Below are 19,883 nucleotides of genomic sequence, written 5' to 3' on the forward strand. Positions count from 1 at the left end.
TTAAAATCAACATTGAAGTTACTGCCCAATTGGCTGGAGCTTAAGTAGTTGTTCTTCATAATTGGGTATCTTCTTTGGAATCTTTTTCAAAAATAATTTTTCTTTTATTGAATCTTGTGCCAAACTCTAAGTTTGGTGTTTTCTTGTTAATTTTTCTCTAATTTTTGAAAATTTATCTTGGTTTTCTAAAAATTTTAAGTTTGGTGTTCTTTCTTTTGTTCTTGGTGTTCTTGTGAATCTTCAAGGTGTTCTTGAGTCTTTCTTGTGCTTTGATCTTAAAATTTTTAAGTTTGGTGTTCCTTGGTGTTTTCCCTCCAAAAATTTTCGAAAATAAGGAGAATTGGATCTAAAAATTTTAAGTCTTGTGTCTCTTGTGTGTTTTTCTCTTTCATCAAAAAAAAATTTCAAAATTCAAAAAAATATCCTTCCTAACTAATTTTAAACTATTTTTTTCAAAAATTTTATATAAAAATTCAGATTTTAATTTCAAAATATTTTCAATTTCTTTTATTTATTTCGTTTCTATCTTATTTTATAAAATAAATTTTTATAAAATAAATAATATCAACATACATATCATCTCTTTTATTCCATCATGGAATTAAGTGGGAATGAACAGTCCAGGAGGACTCTGGGGTCATATGCTAACCCCACTACTGCTTCATATGGGAGTAGTATCTGTATACCCTCCATTGGAGTTAGTAGCTTTGAGTTGAACCCTCAGCTCATTATCATGGTGCAGCAAAACTGCCAGTATTCCGGTCTTCCACAGGAAGAACCTACAGAGTTTCTGGCACAATTTCTACAAATTGCTGACACAGTGCATGATAAGGAAGTAGATCAGGATGTCTACAGATTATTACTATTTCCATTTGTTGTAAAAGATCAAGCTAAGAGGTGGTTAAATAACCAGCCTAAGAACAGCATAAAAACATGGAAACAGCTGTCAGAAAAATTTCTGAATCACTATTTCCCTCCAAAACGGATGACACAGCTAAGGCTAAGCATCCAAGGTTTCAAACAAGGAGATAATGAATCCCTTTATGATGCCTGGGAAAGATACAGAGAGATGCTAAGAAAATGCCCCTCTGAAATGTTTTCAGAGTGGGTGCAATTAGACATCTTCTACTACGGGCTTACAGAAAAAGCTCAGATCTCTCTAGACCACTCAGCTGGTGGATCTATACATATGAGAAAAACAATTGAAGAAGCTCAAGAGCTTATTGATACAGTTGCCAGAAATCAGCATCTGTACCTAAGCAGTGAATCTTCCATGAAAGAAGAAGCTAAAACAGTAACTGCTGAACTCAGTCCTGTAGATCAGGCTAATGAATTCAATTAAGAAGTGGGAAAACATTAAATACCTCACTTCAAAACAGCAGGAAGCCAAGAAATGAACAGATGGCTACTCAAAATCCCTCTGAGGACAATCAGAGCCCAGAGAGGAATAATGCTGGCGCTGAACGCCCAGACCATGCTCATTCCTGGCGTTCAACGCCAGAAACAAGCATGAATCCGGCGTTGAACGCCCAAAGGGAGAATAGTTCTGGCATTCAGACGCCAGTAACAAATAAGGAGTTGGCGTTTAACGCCACTCTAGCCTCCACCCCTGGCATTCAAACGCCAGTGGGAAATCAGTCACATACAAGTGCTGATAGCAACCCTTCTAAAAAGGCTTCCCAACCCACTTCTACAGGCAATAAACCTGCAGCAACTAAGGTTGAGGAATACAAAGCCAAAATGCCTTATCCTCAAAAACTCCGCCAGGCGGAATAGGATAAGCAATTTGCCCGCTTTGCAGACTATCTCAGGACTCTTGAAATAAAGATCCCGTTTGCAGAAGCACTTGAGCAAATACCCTCTTATGCTAAGTTCATGAAAGAGATCTTAAGTCATAAGAAGGATTGGAGGGAGACTGAAAAAGTTTACCTCACTGAAGAATGCAGTGCAATCATTCTGAAAAGCTTACCTGAGAAGCTTAAAGATCATGGGAGCTTTATGATACCATGCACATTAGAGGGTACTTGTACCAAGCAAGCTTTATGTGATCTTGGGGCAAGTATCAACCTAATACCTGCATCTACTATCAGAAAGCTTGGTTTAACTGAAGAAATCAAACCAACCAGGATATGTCTTCAACTTGCTGATGGCTCCATTAAATACCCATCAGGCGTGATTGAGGACATGATTGTCAAGGTTGGGCCATTTGCCTTTCCTACTGACTTTGTGGTGCTGGAAATGGAAGAGCACAAGAGTGCAACTCTCATTCTAGGAAGACCTTTCCTAGCAACTGGCCGAACCCTCATTGACGTCCAAAAAGGGGAAGTAACCTTGAGAGTCAATGAGGAGGTGTTCAAGTTGAATGTTATCAAAGCCATGCAACATCTAGACACCCCAAATGACTGCATGAGTGTTGATACTATTGACTCTCTGGTAAGAGAGGTCAATATGGCTGAGAGTCTCGAATCAGAGCTAGAGGACATCTTTAAAGATGTTCAGCCTAACCTGGAGGAATCAGAGAGAATAGTAGAACCTCTGAAAATCCCTCAGGAAGAGGAGAAACCTCCTAAACCCGAGCTCAAACCATTACCACCATCCCTAAAATATGCATTCCTGGGAGAAGGTGATACCTTTCTTGTAATCATAAGCTCTACCTTAGAGCCACAGGAAGAGGAAGCACTAATTCAAGTGCTAAGGACACACAAGACAGCTCTTGGGTGGTCCATCAGTGATCTCAAGGGCATTAGCCCAGCCAGATGCATGCACAAGATCCTATAGGAAGGTGACGCCAAGCCAGTGGTTCAACCACAAAGGCGGCTGAACCCAGCCATGAAGGAAGTTGTGCAGAAGGAGGTCACTAAATTACTAGAGGCTGGGATTATTTATCCTATTTCTGACAGCCCCTGGGTAAGCCCTGTCCAAGTCGTCCCTAAGAAGGGAAGTATGACAGTGGTTCATAATGAAAAAAATGAACTGGTTCCTACAAGAACAGTTACAGGGTGGCGTATGTGTATTGATTATAGAAGGCTCAATACAGCCACCAGAAAGGATCATTTTCCTTTACCATTCATAGACCAAATGCTAGAAAGACTAGCAGGTCATGAATACTACTGCTTCTTGGATGGATATTCAGGTTATAATCAAATTGCAGTAGATCCCCAGGATCAAGAGAAAACAGCATTCACATGTCCATCTGGAGTATTTGCATACAGAAGGATGCCATTTGGCCTGTGCAATGCACCTGCAACCTTTCAGAGGTGCATGCTCTCAATTTTCTCTGATATGGTGGAAAAATTCCTGGAAGTCTTCATGGATGACTTTTCAGTATTTGGAGACTCATTTAGCTCCTGCCTTAACCATTTAGCACTTGTTCTGAAAAGATGCCAAGAGACGAACCTGGTTTTAAACTGGGAAAAATGTCACTTTATGGTGACTGAAGGAATTGTCCTTGGGCACAAAATTTCGAACAAGGGAATAGAGGTGGATCAAGCTAAGGTAGAAGTAATTGAAAAATTACCACCACCTGCCAATGTTAAGGCAATCAGAAGCTTTCTGGGGCATGCAGGATTCTATAGGAGGTTTATAAAGGATTTTTCAAAAATCGCCAAACCTCTGAGCAACCTGCTAGCTGCTGACATGCCATTTATATTTGATAAAGAGTGTCTGCAGGCATTTGAGACTCTGAAAGCTAAATTGGCCACAGCACCAATCATCTCTGCACCAGACTGGACATTACCATTTGAATTGATGTGTGATGCCAGTGACCATGCCATTGGTGCAGTGTTGGGACAAAGGCATGACAAGCTTCTGCATGTCATTTACTATGCCAGCCGTGTTCTAAATGATGCACAGAAGAATTACACAACCACAGAAAAAGAGCTACTTGCAGTGGTTTACGCCATTGACAAATTCAGATCCTATTTAGTAGGATCAAAAGTGATTGTGTACACTGATCATGCTGCTCTTAAATATCTACTCACAAAGCAGGATTCAAAACCCAGACTTATAAGATGGGTGTTGCTCCTGCAAGAGTTTGATATAGAAATAAGAGACAGAAAAGGGACAGAAAACCAAGTAGCAGATCACCTGTCCCGAATAGAACCAGTAGAAGGGGCGTCCCTCCCTCTCACTAAAATCTCTGAAACCTTTCCGGATGAGCAACTCTTTGCCATCCAGGAAGTGCCATGGTTCACAGATATTGCAAACTACAAGGCAGTGAGATTCATACCCAAAGAGTACAGTAGGCTGCAATCCAAGAAATTGATCACAAATGCAAAGTACTATCTTTGGGATGAACCATATCTCTTCAAGAGATGTGCAGACGGAGTAATCCGTAGATGTGTGCCTAAGGAAGAAGCGCAGAAGATTCTATGGCACTGCCATGGATCACAGTATGGAGGACATTTTGGAAGTGAACGAACAGCCACAAGAGTCCTCCAATGTGGCTTCTACTGGCCTACCCTCTATAAAGATTCCCGAGCGTTTGTACTTAATTGTGACAGTTGCCAAAGATCTGGCAATCTACCTCACAGTTATGCCATGCCTCAACAAGGGATCTTGGAGATTGAGTTGTTTGATGTATGGGGCATTGACTTCATGGGACCTTTCCCACCATCACACTCAAACACTTATATTCTGGTGGCAGTGGATTATGTATCCAAATGGGTGGAGGCTATTGCAACACCCACTAATGACACTAAAACAGTGTTAAAATTCCTCCAGAAACACATCTTCAGCAGATTTGGTACCCCTAGAGTATTAATCAGTGATGGGGGCACTCATTTCTGCAATAAACAGATTTACTCTGCTTTGGTTCGTTATGGAGTTAGCCACAGGGTGGCCACTTGGTGCACGAAATTGCAATCACACTTTTGCAACCCCGCACAACTAACCAGCAAGTGCACTGGGTCGTCCAAGTAATACCTTACGTGAGTAAGGGTCGATCCCACGGAGATTGTCGGCTTGAAGCAAGCTATGGTTATCTTGTAAATCTTAGTCAGGATATCAGAAATTATCAGGATTGATTGTGAAAAGTAAAAGAACATGAAATAAGTACTTATTCTGCAGTAATGGGGAACAGGTTGAGGTTTTGGAGATGCTCCAACTTCTGAATCTCTGCTTTCCTACTGTCTTCTTCTTCAAGCACACAAGGCTCCTTCCATGGCAAGCTGTATGCAAGGGTTTCACCGTTGTCAGTGGCTACCTCCCATCCTCTCAGTGGAAATGTTCAACGCACCCTGTCACGGCACGGCTATCCATCTGTCGGTTCTCAATCAGGCCGGAATAGAATCCAGTGATTCTTTTGCGTCTGTCACTAACGCCCCGTCTTCAGGAGTTTGAAGCTCGTCACAGTCATTCAATCATTGAATCCTACTCAGAATACCACAGACAAGGTTTAGACCTTCCGGATTCTCTTGAATGCCGCCATCAGTTCTAGCTTATACCACGAAGATTCCGGTTAAAGAATCCAAGAGATATCTACTTAATCTAAGGTAGAACGGAGGTGGTTGTCAGGCACACGTTCATAGTTGAGAATGATGATGATTGTTACGGATCATCACATTCATCCGATTTAAGAACAAGTGATATCTTAGAATGGAAGCAAGCATGATTGAATGAAAAACAGTAGTAATTGCATTAATCCATCAAGACACAGCAGAGCTCCTCACCCCCAACCATGGGGTTTAGAGACTCATGCCGTGGAAAGTACACAAAGAAACGTGTAAAGTGTCATGAGGTACTGATACAATGTCAAAAGATCCTATTAATAGTGAACTAGTAACCTAGGGTATACAGAAATGAGTAAATGACATAAAAATCCACTTCCGGGCCCACATGGTGTGTGCTTGGGCTGAGCATTGAAGCATTTTCTTGTAGAGACTCTTTCTGGAGTTAAACGCCAGCTTTCATGCCAGTTTGGGCGTTTAACTCCAAGTTTTATGCCAGTTCCAGCGTTAAACGCTGGAATTTCTGAGGCTGAATTGCCACGCCGGTTTGGGCCATCAAATCTTGGGCAAAGTATAGACTATCATATATTGCTGGAAAGCCCAGGATGTCTACTTTCCAAAGCCGTTAAGAGCGCGCCAATTGGGCTTCTGTAGCTCTAGAAAATCCACGTCGAGTGCAGGGAGGTCAGAATCCAACAGCATCTGCAGTCCTTTTCAGTCTCTGAATCAGATTTTTGCTCAGGTCCCTCAATTTCAGCCAGAAAATACCTGAAATCACAGAAAAACACACAAACTCATAGTAAAGTCTAGAAAAGTGAATTTTAACTAAAAACTAATAAAAATATACTAAAAACCAACTAGATCATACTAAAAACATACTAAAAACAGTGCCAAAAAGCGTACAAATTATCCGCTCATCACAACACCAAACTTAAATTGTTGCTTGTCCCCAAGCAACTGAAAATCAATTAGGATAAAAAGAAGAGAATATACTATAGACTCCAAAATATCAAGGAAACTCAGCTCCAATTAGATGAGCGGGACTAGTAGCTTTTTGCTTCCGAACAGTTTTGGCACCTCACTCCATCCTTTGAAGTTCAGAATGATTGGCATCTATAGGAACTCAGAACTCAGATAGTGTTATTGATTCTCCTAGTTAAGTATAATGATTCTTGAACATAGCTAGTGTATGAGTCTTGGCTGTGGCCCAAAGCACTCTGCCTTCCAGTATTACCACCGGATACATACATGCCACAGACACATAATTGGGCGAACCATTTTCAGATTGTGACCCAGCTTTGCTAGAGTCTCCAATTAGAGGTGTCCAGGGTTCTTAAGCACACTCTTTTTGCCTTGGATCACACTTTATTTCTTTCTTTTTCTCTTTCTTTTCTCTTTTTTTTTCGAAAAAAATTTTTTTTTTTTATTTCACTGCTTTTTCTTGCTTCAAGAATCAATTTGATGATTTTTCAGGTCCTCAATAACAGTTCTCTTTTTCCCTCATTCTTTCAAGAGCCAACAATTTTAACATTCTCAAAACAACAAATTCAAAAGACATATGCACTGTTCAATCATTCGTTCGGAAAACAAAAATTATTGTCACCACATCAAACTAATTCAACTGGTTTCAGAGATAAATTCGAAATCCTGTACTTCTTGTTCTTTTGTGATTAAAGCATTTTTCATTTAAGAGAGGTGATGGATTCATAGGACATTCATAGCTTTGAGACATGAATTTTAAATTTTATTAATTATGAATTAAGAACAAGACTCAAAAATAGATATAAGATGAGACTAGAAAATAAAAATAGAAAAAAAAAGAAAAAAAAGATTAAATAGGCTCCTAATGATAGAGGTTTTCACAGAGTTAGGACTCAACAACCTTGATTTTGAGAAGTGGATGCTCCCTCAACTTGAGAGGATAACTTTTGGCGTTTCAACTCTTGGAGTTCACGCCCCTGCTTCTCTTGTTCCTTCAGCAATTTGCAGAGCATGCAGTTCTGATTCTGCTGTTCTTCCTTCAGTCGCTCCATAGTTTCTTGTAACTTGATGATAGATGCTTCTAGGCTGGTCCAGTAGTGAATTTTAGGGAATTCAGGGAGGAATTCCTGCGCCCTCCTCTTGATAGAGTTGTCTTGCATTTGTCCTTCCATTGACTTCTTGGTGATTGGATGTTCAATGGGTATGAATTCATCTACTCCCATCTTTACCCCAGCCTCTTTACAGAGCAAGGAAATCAAGCTTGGGTAAGCCAATTTGGTTTCAGTGGAATTCTTATTTGCAATTGTGTAGATCTCACAAGCAATCACATGATGAACCTCCACTTCTTTTCCAAGCATAATGCAATGAATCATCACTGCTCTCTTGATAGTGACCTCAGAACGGTTGCTAGTGGGCAGTATGGAACGCCCAATAAAGTCTAGCCAACCTCTTGCAATTGGTTTGAGGTCTCCCCTCTTGAGTTGGTTTGGGACACCCTTTGAATTGGTTATCCACTTAGTCCCAGGGAGGCATATGTCCTCTAGAACTTGATCCAACCCTTTATCTGTTCTCACCATTCTCCTATTAAAGGATTCAGGATCATCTTGCAGTTGAGGCAATTTGAAGATTTCTCTTATTTTGTCCAGATGGAAGTACATAACTTTCCCTCTGACCATGGTTCTGTAGGTATGGTAAGCAGTTCCAGTCATTCTCTGCTTATCTGTTAGCCACAAATTTGAGTAGAATTCCTGAACCATATTTCTTCCAACCTTTATCTCAGGATTGGTTAGAACTTCCCATCCTCTGTTTCGAATTTGCTCTTGGATCCCCGGATATTCATCTTCTTTCAGATCAAATTTAACTTCCGGGATCACTGACCTCAGACCCATTATTTTGTGATAATGGTCTTCATGTTCTTTGGTTAAGAACTTCTCTTGATTCCAAAGATTCTTTGGATTATTCTCTTTCTTTCCTCTTAAATTGGCTTGTTTTCCCTTAGGAGCCATGATCTTGATGAATCTTGGCTTAGTGATCACGGAAAAGCACACCAAACTTAGAGGTTTGCTTGTCCTCAAGCAAAAGAAAGGAAAGAAGAGAGAGAGGAGAAGAGCAAATTCGAATGGTGTGGGGGAATGAGGAGGCCAAACGTGTTTTATAAGGGGGGGAAGAAGAGATTTCGAAAAATTGAAAGGGGATTTGAAAAGATATGGAGAGAATTTGAGAGAAGGGTGAGTTTTTGAACAATATTTGGGATTGATTTGAGAGATTTGAAGAATGATTTTTTATTTTTGAAGATTTGAAAGTGAATGATGAAAGGTTGAGATGTATTTATGTGGAAAAGTATGGGTAAGAAAAGGAAAGTTTGAAAAAAATTTGATTGGAAATCAAAATCTTGGTCCCCCACCTTTCTGGCGTTAAACGCCCAGAATGGCACCCATTCTGGCGTTTAACGCCCATTTGTTGCCCATTGTGGGCGTTTAACACCCAGCCAGGTACCCTGGCTGGCGTTAAACGCCAGAATTCCCTTTATCACTGGGCGTTTTGCTAAACGCCCAGGATACTGCACACCTGGCGTTAAACGCCCAGAATGGTGCCCATTCTGGCGTTTAACGCCCAAAATGGCACCTTTACTGGCGTTAAACGCCCAGAATGGTGCCCATTCTGGCGTTTAACGCCCAAAATGCCCCTTACTGGCGTTTTTTTCGCCAGTAAGCTCTTTTTCTCTGCTTTTTGCGCTGAATCCTTCTGTAACTCTGTGAATTCCTTCATTTTTGATACTTACCTTTGTAAAAACAAAACATATAACCTGCTAATGACTGGGTTGCCTCCCAGCAAGCGCTTCTATACTGTCTTTAGCTGGACCTTTACTGAGAATCACTCAAGTCTCAGTTTTGAGCATTCCTGCTCAAAATTGCCTTCAAGATAATGCTTGATTCTCTGTCCATTAACAATGAACTTTTTGTCAGAATTAATATCCTGAAGCTCAACATATCCATATGGTGACACTCCTGTAATCACAAACGGACCCCTCCACCGGGATTTGAGTTTTCCTGGAAACAATTTGAGCCTAGAGTTGAAGAGCAGAACTTTTTGTCCTGGCTCAAAGACTCTGGATGATAACTTTTTGTCATGCCACTTCTTTGCCTTTTCCTTATAAATTTTTGCATTTTCAAAGGCATTGAGTCTGAACTCCTCTAGCTCATTTAGCTGGAGCAACCTTTTTTCACCAGCTAACTGAGCATCCATGTTTAGGAATCTGGTTGCCCAGTAGGCTTTATGTTCCAGTTCCACGGGCAGATGACAGGCCTTCCCATACACTAGTTGGTATGGAGAGGTTCCTATAGGAGTCTTGAATGCTGTTCTGTATGCCCACAGAGCATCATCCAAGCTCTTTGCCCAATCCTTTCTTCGGGCCATCACAGTCCGTTCTAGGATTCTTTTTAGCTCTCTGTTAGAGACTTCAGCTTGCCCATTTGTCTGTGGATGATACGGAGTTGCCACTTTGTGGCTAATTCCATATCTAACCATAGCAGAGTATAGCTGTTTATTGCAGAAATGAGTGCCCCTGTCACTGATTAGTACTCTGGGAACACCAAACCTGCTGAAGATGTGTTTCTAGAGGAATTTCAGCACGGTCTTGGTATTATTAGTGGGTGTAGCAATTGCTTCTACCCACTTAGATACATAGTCCACTGGTACCAGAATGTAAGTGTTTGAGTATGATGGTGGGAATGGACCCATGAAGTCAATTCCCCACACATCAAACAATTCTATCTCTAATATCCCTTGTTGAGGCATGGCATATCCGTGAGGCAAGTTACCAGCTCTTTGGCAACTGTCACAATTATGCACAAACTCTCGGGCATCTTTATAGAGAGTAAGCCAGTAGAAGCCACATTGGAGGACTTTAGTGGCTGTTCGCTCACTTCCAAAATGTCCTCCATACTGTGATCCATGGCAGTGCCATAGGATCCTTTGTGCTTCTTCTCTGGGTACACATCTGCGGATCATTCCGTCTGCACATCTCTTAAAGAGATATGGTTCATCCCAGAGGTAGTACTTGGCATCTGAAATTAATTTCTTTCTTTGCACTCTGCTGTACTCCTGGGGTATGAACCTCACAGCTTTATAATTTGCAATATCTGCAAACCATGGAGCTTCCTGAATGGCAAAGAGTTGCTCATCTGGGAAAGTCTCTGAGATCTCAGTAGATGGGAGGGACGCCCCAGCTACTGGTTCTATTCGGGACAGATGATCAGCTACTTGGTTCTCTGTCCCTTTTCTGTCTCTTATTTCTATATCAAACTCTTGCAGAAGCAACACCCATCTTATAAGCCTGGGTTTTGAATCCTGCTTTGTGAGTAAGTATTTAAGAGCAGCATGATCAGTGTACACAACCACCTTGGATCCTACTAGATAGGATCTAAACTTGTCAATCACATAGACCACTGCAAGTAATTCTTTTTCTGTGGTTGTGTAATTCTTCTGTGCGTCATTTAGAACACGGCTGGCATAATAAATGACGTGCAGAAGCTTGTTATGCCTCTGTCCCAACACTGCACCAATGGCATGGTCACTGGCATCACACATTAGTTCAAATGGTAATGCCCAATCTGGTGCAGAGATGACTGGCGCTGTGACCAGCTTAGCCTTCAGGGTCTCAAATGCCTGCAGACACTGTGTGTCAAACACAAATGGTGTGTCAGCAGCTAGCAGGTTACTCAAAGGTTTTGCAATTTTCGAAAAATCCTTTATAAACCTTCTGTAGAATCCTGCATGCCCCAGAAAGCTTCTGATTGCCTTAACATTGGCAGGTGGTGGTAATTTTTCAATTACCTCTACCTTTGCCCTATCCACCTCTATTCCCCTGCTTGAAATTTTGTGCCCAAGGACAATTCCTTCAGTCACCATAAAGTGACATTTCTCCCAGTTTAAAACCAGGTTAGTCTCTTGGCACCTTTTCAGGATAAGTGCTAGGTGGTTAAGACAGGAGCTGAATGAGTCTCCATATACTGAGAAGTCATCCATGAAGACTTCCAGGAATTTCTCCACCATATCAGAGAAGATGGATAACATGCATCTCTGAAAGGTTGCAGGAGCATTACACAGACCAAAAGGCATCCTCCTGTAGGCAAACACGCCAGAAGGGCAAGTAAATGCTGTTTTCTCTTGGTCCTGAGGATCTACTGCAATTTGGTTGTAACCTGAATAGCCATCCAAAAAGCAGTAATAATCATGACCAGCTAGTCTTTCTAGCATTTGGTCTATGAATGGTAAAGGAAAATGATCCTTTCTAGTGGCTGTATTGAGCCTTCTGTAGTCAATACACATACGCCACCCTGTGACTGTTCTTGTAGGAACCAGTTCATTCTTTTCATTATGAACCACTGTCATGCCTCCCTTTTTGGGGAAAACTTGGACAGGGCTCACCCAGGGGCTATCAGAAATAGGATAAATAATCCCAGCCTCTAGTAATTTAGTGACCTCTTTCTGCACCACCTCCTTCATGGCTGGATTTAGCCTCCTCTGTGGTTGGACCACTGGTTTGGCATTATCCTCCAACAGGATCTTGTGCATGCATCTAGCTGGGCTAATGCCCTTAAGATCACTTATGGACCACCCAAGAGCTGTCTTGTGTGTCCTTAGCACTTGAATCAGTGCTTCTTCTTCCTGTGGATTTAAAGCAGAGCTTATAATCACTGGAAAAGTGTCACCCTCTCCCAGAAATGCATACTTCAGGGATGGTGGTAGTGGTTTGAGTTCAGGTTTGGGAGGCTTATCCTCCTCCTGAGGAATTTTCGAAAATTCCTTTGTTTCCTCTGGTTCTTCTTGATCAGGTTGAGCATCCTTGAAGATGTCCTCAAGCTCTGATTCTAGGCTTTCAGTCATATTTCTCTTCTACCAGAGAGTCAATAATGTCAGCGCCCATGCAGTCATTTGGTGTGTCTGGATGCTGCATAGCTTTTACAACATTCAACTTGAACTCATCCTCATTAACTCTCAGGGTTACTTCCCCTTTTTGTACATCAATAAGAGTTCGTCCAGTTGCTAGGAAAGGTCTTCCTAGAATGAGAGTTGCACTCTTGTGCTCCTCCATTTCCAGCACCACAAAGTCAGTTGGAAAGGCGAATGGCCAAACCTTGACAATCATATCCTCTATTATGCCTGATGGATATTTAATGGAGCCATCAGCAAGTTGGAGGCATATCCGAGTTGGTTTGACTTCTCCAGTCAACCCAAGCTTTCTGATAGTGGATGCAGGTATTAGATTGATGCTTGCTCCAAGATCACATAGGGCTGTCTTGGTGCAAGCACCTTCTAATGTGCATGGTATCATAAAGCTTCCTGGATCATGAAGCTTTTCTGGTAAGCTTTTCAGAATGACTACACTGCATTCTTCAGTGAGAAATACTTTTTCAGTTTCTCTCCAATCCTTCTTATGACTTAAGATCTCTTTCATGAACTTAGCATAAGAAGGTATTTGCTCAAGTGCCTCTGCAAACGGAATCTTTATTTCAAGAGTCCTTAGATAGTCTGCAAAGCGGGCAAATTGCTTATCCTGTTCCGCTTGGCAGAGTTTCTGAGGATAAGGCATCTTGGCTTTATATTCTTCAACCTTAGATTCTGCAGGTTTATTCCTTACAGAAGTGGTTGAAGAAGCCTTTTTAGAGGGATTACTGTCAGCACTCTCAGGTGTCTGATCTTCCCTTGGCGTCTGAACGCCAGGAATGGGTGAAGATTGGGCGTTTAACGCCAACTTCTCCCCCTTTTCTGGCGTTTGAACGCCAGAACTGGGCAAGGAATGGGCGTTTAACGCCAGCTTTCCTTCCCTTTCTGGCGTTTGAACGCCAAAAGTATTCCTCTCTGGGCTCTTACTGTCCTCAGAGGGATTTTGGGCAGTGGCATGGTTATCCTCTATCAATTGTTCCTTATTTGACTTTTTGCTCTTTTGAGTGGTGTTGTTCAGTGTCTTTCCACTCCTCAGTTGAACTGCTTGACACTCTTCTGTTATCTGTTTAGATATCTGCTGTTTTGCTTGATTCAACTGTAGTTCTATGTTCTTGTTAGCAACTTTAGTTTCATGGAGCATCTCTTTAAATTCTGCTAACTGTTCTGTCATCAGGAGCAATTGTTGATTAAGCTCAATCATCTGTTCTTGAGGGTTAGGATCAGTGGCTACTGTCATGACTTCCTCTTTTAGAGAGAACTCATTGCCAGAGTACAAATATGGGTTTCTAGCAACAGTGTCTATAAGCTCTTGAGCCTCTTCAATTGTCTTCCTCATGTGTATAGATCCACCAGCTGAGTGGTCTAAAGACATCTGAGCTTTTTCTATAAGCCCATAGTAGAAGATGTCTAACTGTACCCACTCTGAAAACATTTCAGAGGGGCATTTTCTTAGCATACCTCTATACCTCTCCCAGGCATTATAAAGGGATTCATTATCCTCTTGTTTAAAGCCTTGGATGTCCAGCCTTAACTGTGTCATCCTCTTTGGAGGGTAAAAGTGATTCAGGAATTTGTCTGATAACTGTTTCCATGTCTTTATGCTTGCTGTACGTTGGTTATTCAACCACCTCTTAGCTTGATCTTTTACAGCAAATGGAAACAGTAATAGTCTGTAGACATCCTGATCCACCTCTTTATCATGTACTGTGTCAGCAATTTGTAAGAACTGTGCCAAAAACTCAGTAGGTTCTTCCTGTGGAAGACCGGAATACTGGCAATTTTGCTGCACTATGATAATGAGTTGAGGATTTAGCTCAAAGCTGCTTGCTTTGATGGGAGGTGTACAGATGCTACTCCCATATGCAGCTGTAATGGGGTTAGCATATGACCCAGAGTCCTTCTGGACTGTTCAATTCCACTTATGTCCATGATGGATAAAGGGAAATGATATGGATTGCAAATAGATAAAAAATATATATTTTTTTTTTGAATTAACCGAAAAATAAAATAAAAACAAAAGGAAAATAAACTAAAATAAAAAAAATTCGAAAATTAAAAGAAAATAAGATCAAAGCAAATTGGAAACTGAATCAATTAGTTAATTAAAAAGATTTTGAGATTAACAATTAGAAAGATATGATTGAAAAGTTTTTATGAAAAGGATTTGATTTTTGAAAAGAGGAAAGAGAAAAACAACAAAATGACACCAAACTTAAAATTTTTATGGATCAAAAAGGGACTAAGGACATGCAAAATCGAAAATTAAAAGAAAAGCAAAAGCATGCAATTGACACCAAACTTAAAATATGAAACTAGACTCAACTAAAAGACTCTAAACTAATAAAAATAAAACAGTCCTAATCTAAGCAACAAGATAAGCCGTCAGTTGTCCAAACTCGAACAATCCCCGGCAACAGCGCCAAAAACTTGGTGCACGAAATTGCAATCACACTTTTGCAACCCCGCACAACTAACCAGCAAGTGCACTGGGTCGTCCAAGTAATACCTTACGTGAGTAAGGGTCGATCCCACGGAGATTGTCGGCTTGAAGCAAGCTATGGTTATCTTGTAAATCTTAGTCAGGATATCAGAAATTATCAGGATTGATTGTGAAAAGTAAAAGAACATGAAATAAGTACTTATTCTGCAGTAATGGGGAACAGGTTGAGGTTTTGGAGATGCTCCATCTTCTGAATCTCTGCTTTCCTACTGTCTTCTTCTTCAAGCACGCAAGGCTCCTTCCATGGCAAGCTGTATGCAAGGGTTTCACCGTTGTCAGTGGCTACCTCCCATCCTCTCAGTGAAAATGTTCAACGCACCCTGTCACGGCACGGCTATCCATCTGTCGGTTCTCAATCATTGAATCCTACTCAGAATACCACAGACAAGGTTTAGACCTTCCGGATTCTCTTGAATGCCGCCATCAGTTCTAGCTTATACCACGAAGATTCCGGTTAAAGAATCCAAGAGATATCTACTTAATCTAAGGTAGAACGGAGGTGGTTGTCAGGCACAAGTTTTAGTTGAGAATGATGATGATTGTCACGGATCATCACATTCATCCGATTTAAGAACAAGTGATATCTTAGAATGGAAGCAAGCATGATTGAATGAAAAACAGTAGTAATTGCATTAATCCATCAAGACACAACAGAGCTCCTCACCCCCAACCATGGGGTTTAGAGACTCATGCCGTGGAAAGTACACAAAGAAACGTGTAAAGTGTCATGAGGTACTGATACAATGTCAAAAGATCCTATTAATAGTGAACTAGTAACCTAGGGTATACAGAAATGAGTAAATGACATAAAAATCCACTTCCGGGCCCACTTGGTGTGTGCTTGGGCTGAGCATTGAAGCATTTTCTTGTAGAGACTCTTTCTGGAGTTAAAGGCCAGCTTTCATGCCAGTTTGGGCGTTTAACTCCAAGTTTTATGCCAGTTCCAGCGTTAAACGCTGGAATTTCTGAGGCTGATTTGCCACGCCGGTTTGGGCCATCAAATCTTGGGCAAAGTATGGACTATCATATATTGCTGGAAAGCCCAGGATGTCTACTTTCCAACGCCGTTGAGAGCGCGCCAATTGAGCTTCAGCAGCTCCAGAAAATCCACTTCGAGTGCAGGGAGGTCAGAATCCAACAGCATCTGCAGTCCTTTTCAGTCTCTGAATCAGATTTTTGCTCAGGTCCCTCAATTTCAGCCAGAAAATACCTGAAATCACTGAAAAACACACAAACTCATAGTAAAGTCCAGAAAAGTGAATTTTAACTAAAAACTAATAAAAATATACTAAAAACCAACTAGATCATACTAAAAATATACTAAAAACAGTGCCAAAAAGCGTAGAAATTATCCGCTCATCACCACTCCATATCATCCACAGACTAATGGGCAAGCTGAAGTCTCAAATAGAGAACTCAAAAGAATCCTGGAACGGACTGTAATTAACCGTAGAAGGGATTGGGCAAGGAGCTTGGATGATGCTCTGTGGGCATACAGAACAGCATTCAAGACCCCTATAGGGACCTCTCCATACCAGCTTATGTATGGAAAGGCATGTCACTTGCCAGTGGAACTGGAACACAAGGCCTACTGGGCAACTAGATTCTTAAACCTTGATGCCAAATTAGCTGGAGAAAAACGATTGCTCCAGTTAAATGAGCTAGAGGAATTTAGACTCAATGCTTTCAAGAATGCAAAAATATACAAAGAGAAAGCGAAAAGATGGCATGATAAGAAATTGTCATCCATAGTCTTTGAGCCGGGGCAGAAAGTTCTGCTATTTAATTCTAGGCTCAAATTATTCCCTGGAAAATTAAAATCCCGGTGGAGAGGTCCATATGTAATTACAAGTGTATCACCATATGGATACGTAGAGCTTTAGGATAATGACTCTAACAAAAAGTTCATTGTTAATGGACAGAGAATTAAACATTATCTTGAAAGTAACTTCGAGCAAGAATGCTCAAAACTGAGACTTGATTAGAGCTCAGTGGTAGTCCAGCTAATGACATTAAAGAAGCGCTTGCTGGGAGGCAACCCAGCCATTCACAAAATTTAATTTTATTTGTTTTTTCTAATTGATTAAATTTTATAGGTAGATGCCAGAGTATCTTCAAGGTAAAAAAAAAGCAATTGATTGAATTCATAGAGTTACAGGAGAATTTGGAAGTTCACTGGCGAAAAAAAAGCCAGTAAGAAACATTTTTGGCGTTGAACGCCCAAAAGAAGCACCCACTGGGCATTCAACGCCAGTAAGGGTAGCCATCTGGGCGTTAAACGCCAGAAAGGAGCATCTTCTGGGCGTTAAACGCCAGAAAGAAGCACCTTCTGGGCGTTTAACGCCAGATTGACAGCATCCTGGGCATTCAAAAAAAACGCCCAGTGACAAAGGACTTCCTGGCGTTCAACGCCAGAAAGATGCATCAGCTGGGCGTTGAACGCCCAGGAGAAGCAACAATTGGGCATTAAACGCCCAAAACATGCAGCGTTTGGGCGTTTAACGCCAGGATGGTGGGGAGGAGGTAAAATTCGTTTTTCTTTACAAATTTTCTAATTTTTTATGTTTCAATTCATGATTTCTTGCATAAACATGTTTCAAATTGTCATCCCTCAAATCAAATTAGTTTTCTAAAAATCCTAATTTCTAAAATCCCTTTTTCAAAAGTGTCCAATATATCTTAATTCATAAACACAAATCTTTTTCCAATCCAAATCTTTTTCAAATCTTTTTCAACTCATCATATCTTTTGGATTTCGAAATTGCCTCCCCCTCTATTCCTCTCCTTTCCTTTCTGTTGCTTGAGGACAAGCAAACCTCTAAGTTTGGTGTGAATTGCCATGATCACTGAGCTAAAACTCATCAAGATCATGGCACCTAAGGGAACAGGAAGAGCAAGGATGTGAACTGAAGGAACTAAAGCGTCAGAAGCTATTCCTTGAAGGACCAAGCACCCTACAGACTAGAGGAACATTCACTTCCCAAAATACAGGTTGTTAAGCTCTAATTTTAAGCTTTAACTCTGTGATAGTATTTTTATAGAAATTTACCTTAGAAGTTATATAGGAGTAGTAGTAATTAGTATCTCTATTTTGATTTTATCTCCAATTAAGCTATAATTTATTCTCCTCATCATTATCAAACATGAATAAATTAGTAGATTCTTAGAATAAAGAGGCAATATTTTTTTTCGAGTTCTTAATAAGGAAAATTCTAATTATTTATATGTGGTGGCAATACTTTTTGTCTTCTGAATGAATGCCTGAACAGTGCATATTTTTTATATTGAATTTTATGAATATTAAAATTGTTGGCTCTGAAAGAATGATGAACAAGAGAAATGTTATTGATGATCTGAAAAATCATGAAATTGATTCTTGAAGCAAGAAAAAGCAGTGAAAAACAAGCTTGCGAAAAAAAAAGTGAAAAAAAAATTTTTTTACAAGAAATCATTGGATCAAGAAAAGGAATAAAAGCCAACAGCCCTTAAAACCAAAAGGCAAGGGTGAACAGGATCCAAGGCTTTGAGCATCAGTGGATAGGAGGGTGATGAGCGGATAATTTATACGCTTTTTGGCATTGTTTTTAGGTAGTTTTTAGTAAGTTTGAGCTACTTTTAGGGATGTTTTCATTATTTTTTATGTTAAATTCACATTTCTGGACTTTACTATGAGTTTATATGTTTTTCTGTGATTTCAGGTAAATTCTGGCTGAAATTGAGGGACTTGAGCAAAACTCTGAAAAAGGCTGACAAAAGGACTGCTGATGCCGTTGAAATCTGACCTCCCTGCACTCGAAATGGATTTTCTGGGGCTACAGAAGTCCAATTGGCGCGCTCTCAACGGCGTTGGAAAGTAGACATCCAGGGCTTTCCAGCAATATATAATAGTCTATACTTTATTCGGGAATTGACGACGTAACTTGGCGTTGAACGCCAAGTACATGCTGCTGTCTGGAGTTAAACGCCAGAAAAACGTCATGATCCGGAGTTGAACGCCCAAAACACGTCATAACTTGGAGTTCAACTCCAAGAGAAGCCTCAGCTCATGGATAGATCAAGCTCAGCCCAAGCATATACCAAGTGGGCCCCGGAAGTGGATTTATGCATCAATTACTTACTCATGTAAACCCTAGTAGCTAGTTTATTATAAATAGGACTTTTTATCAGTGTATTAATCATCTTGGGACGATTAGTTCTCAGATCATGAGGGCTGGCCATTCGGCCATGCCTGAACCTTTTACTTATGTATTTTCAACGGTGGAGTTTCTGCACACCATAGATTAAGGGTGTGGAGCTCTGCTGTACCTCAAGTATTAATGCAATTCTATTTTCTTTTATTCAAATCTCTCTTATTCTTATTCCAAGATATTCATTCGTACCCAAGAACATGATGAATGTGATGATTAAGTGACGCTCATTATCATTCTCACTTATGAACGCACGTGATTGACAACCACTTCCGTTCTACATGCAACAGAGCTTGAATGTATATCTCTTAGATTCCCCAACAGAATCTTCGTGGTATAAGCTAGATAGATGGCGGCATTCATGAGGATCCGGAAAGTCTCACCTTGTCTGTGGTATTCCGAGTAGGATCCTGGGAATCCGGAAAGTCTCACCTTGTCTGTGGTATTCCGAGTAGGATTCCGGTAATGAATGACTGTGACGTGCTTCAGACTCGCAAGTGCTGGGCGTTAGTGACAGACGCAAAAGAATCAAGGGATTCTATTCCAGTAGGAGCGGGAACCAACCAGTGATTAGCCGTGCTGTGACAGAGCGCGTGAGCGTAGTTTTCACTGCGAGGATGGGATGTAGCCTTCGGCCAGGTGATGCCTCCAGACGATTAGCCATGCGAGTGACAGCCGCAGAGGATCATTTTCCCGAGAGGATTCAAAGTAGCCATCGTCGAACGGTGAACCCCTATACACAGCTTGCCATGGAAAGGAGTAAGCAGGCATTCTTGAGCCATACAGTATCTCCATTCGCTTATCTGAAATTCCCATCAA

The sequence above is a fragment of the Arachis hypogaea genome, chromosome 9 (genome assembly GCF_003086295.3).
Source record: "Arachis hypogaea cultivar Tifrunner chromosome 9, arahy.Tifrunner.gnm2.J5K5, whole genome shotgun sequence".
NCBI lineage: Eukaryota > Viridiplantae > Streptophyta > Magnoliopsida > Fabales > Fabaceae > Arachis > Arachis hypogaea.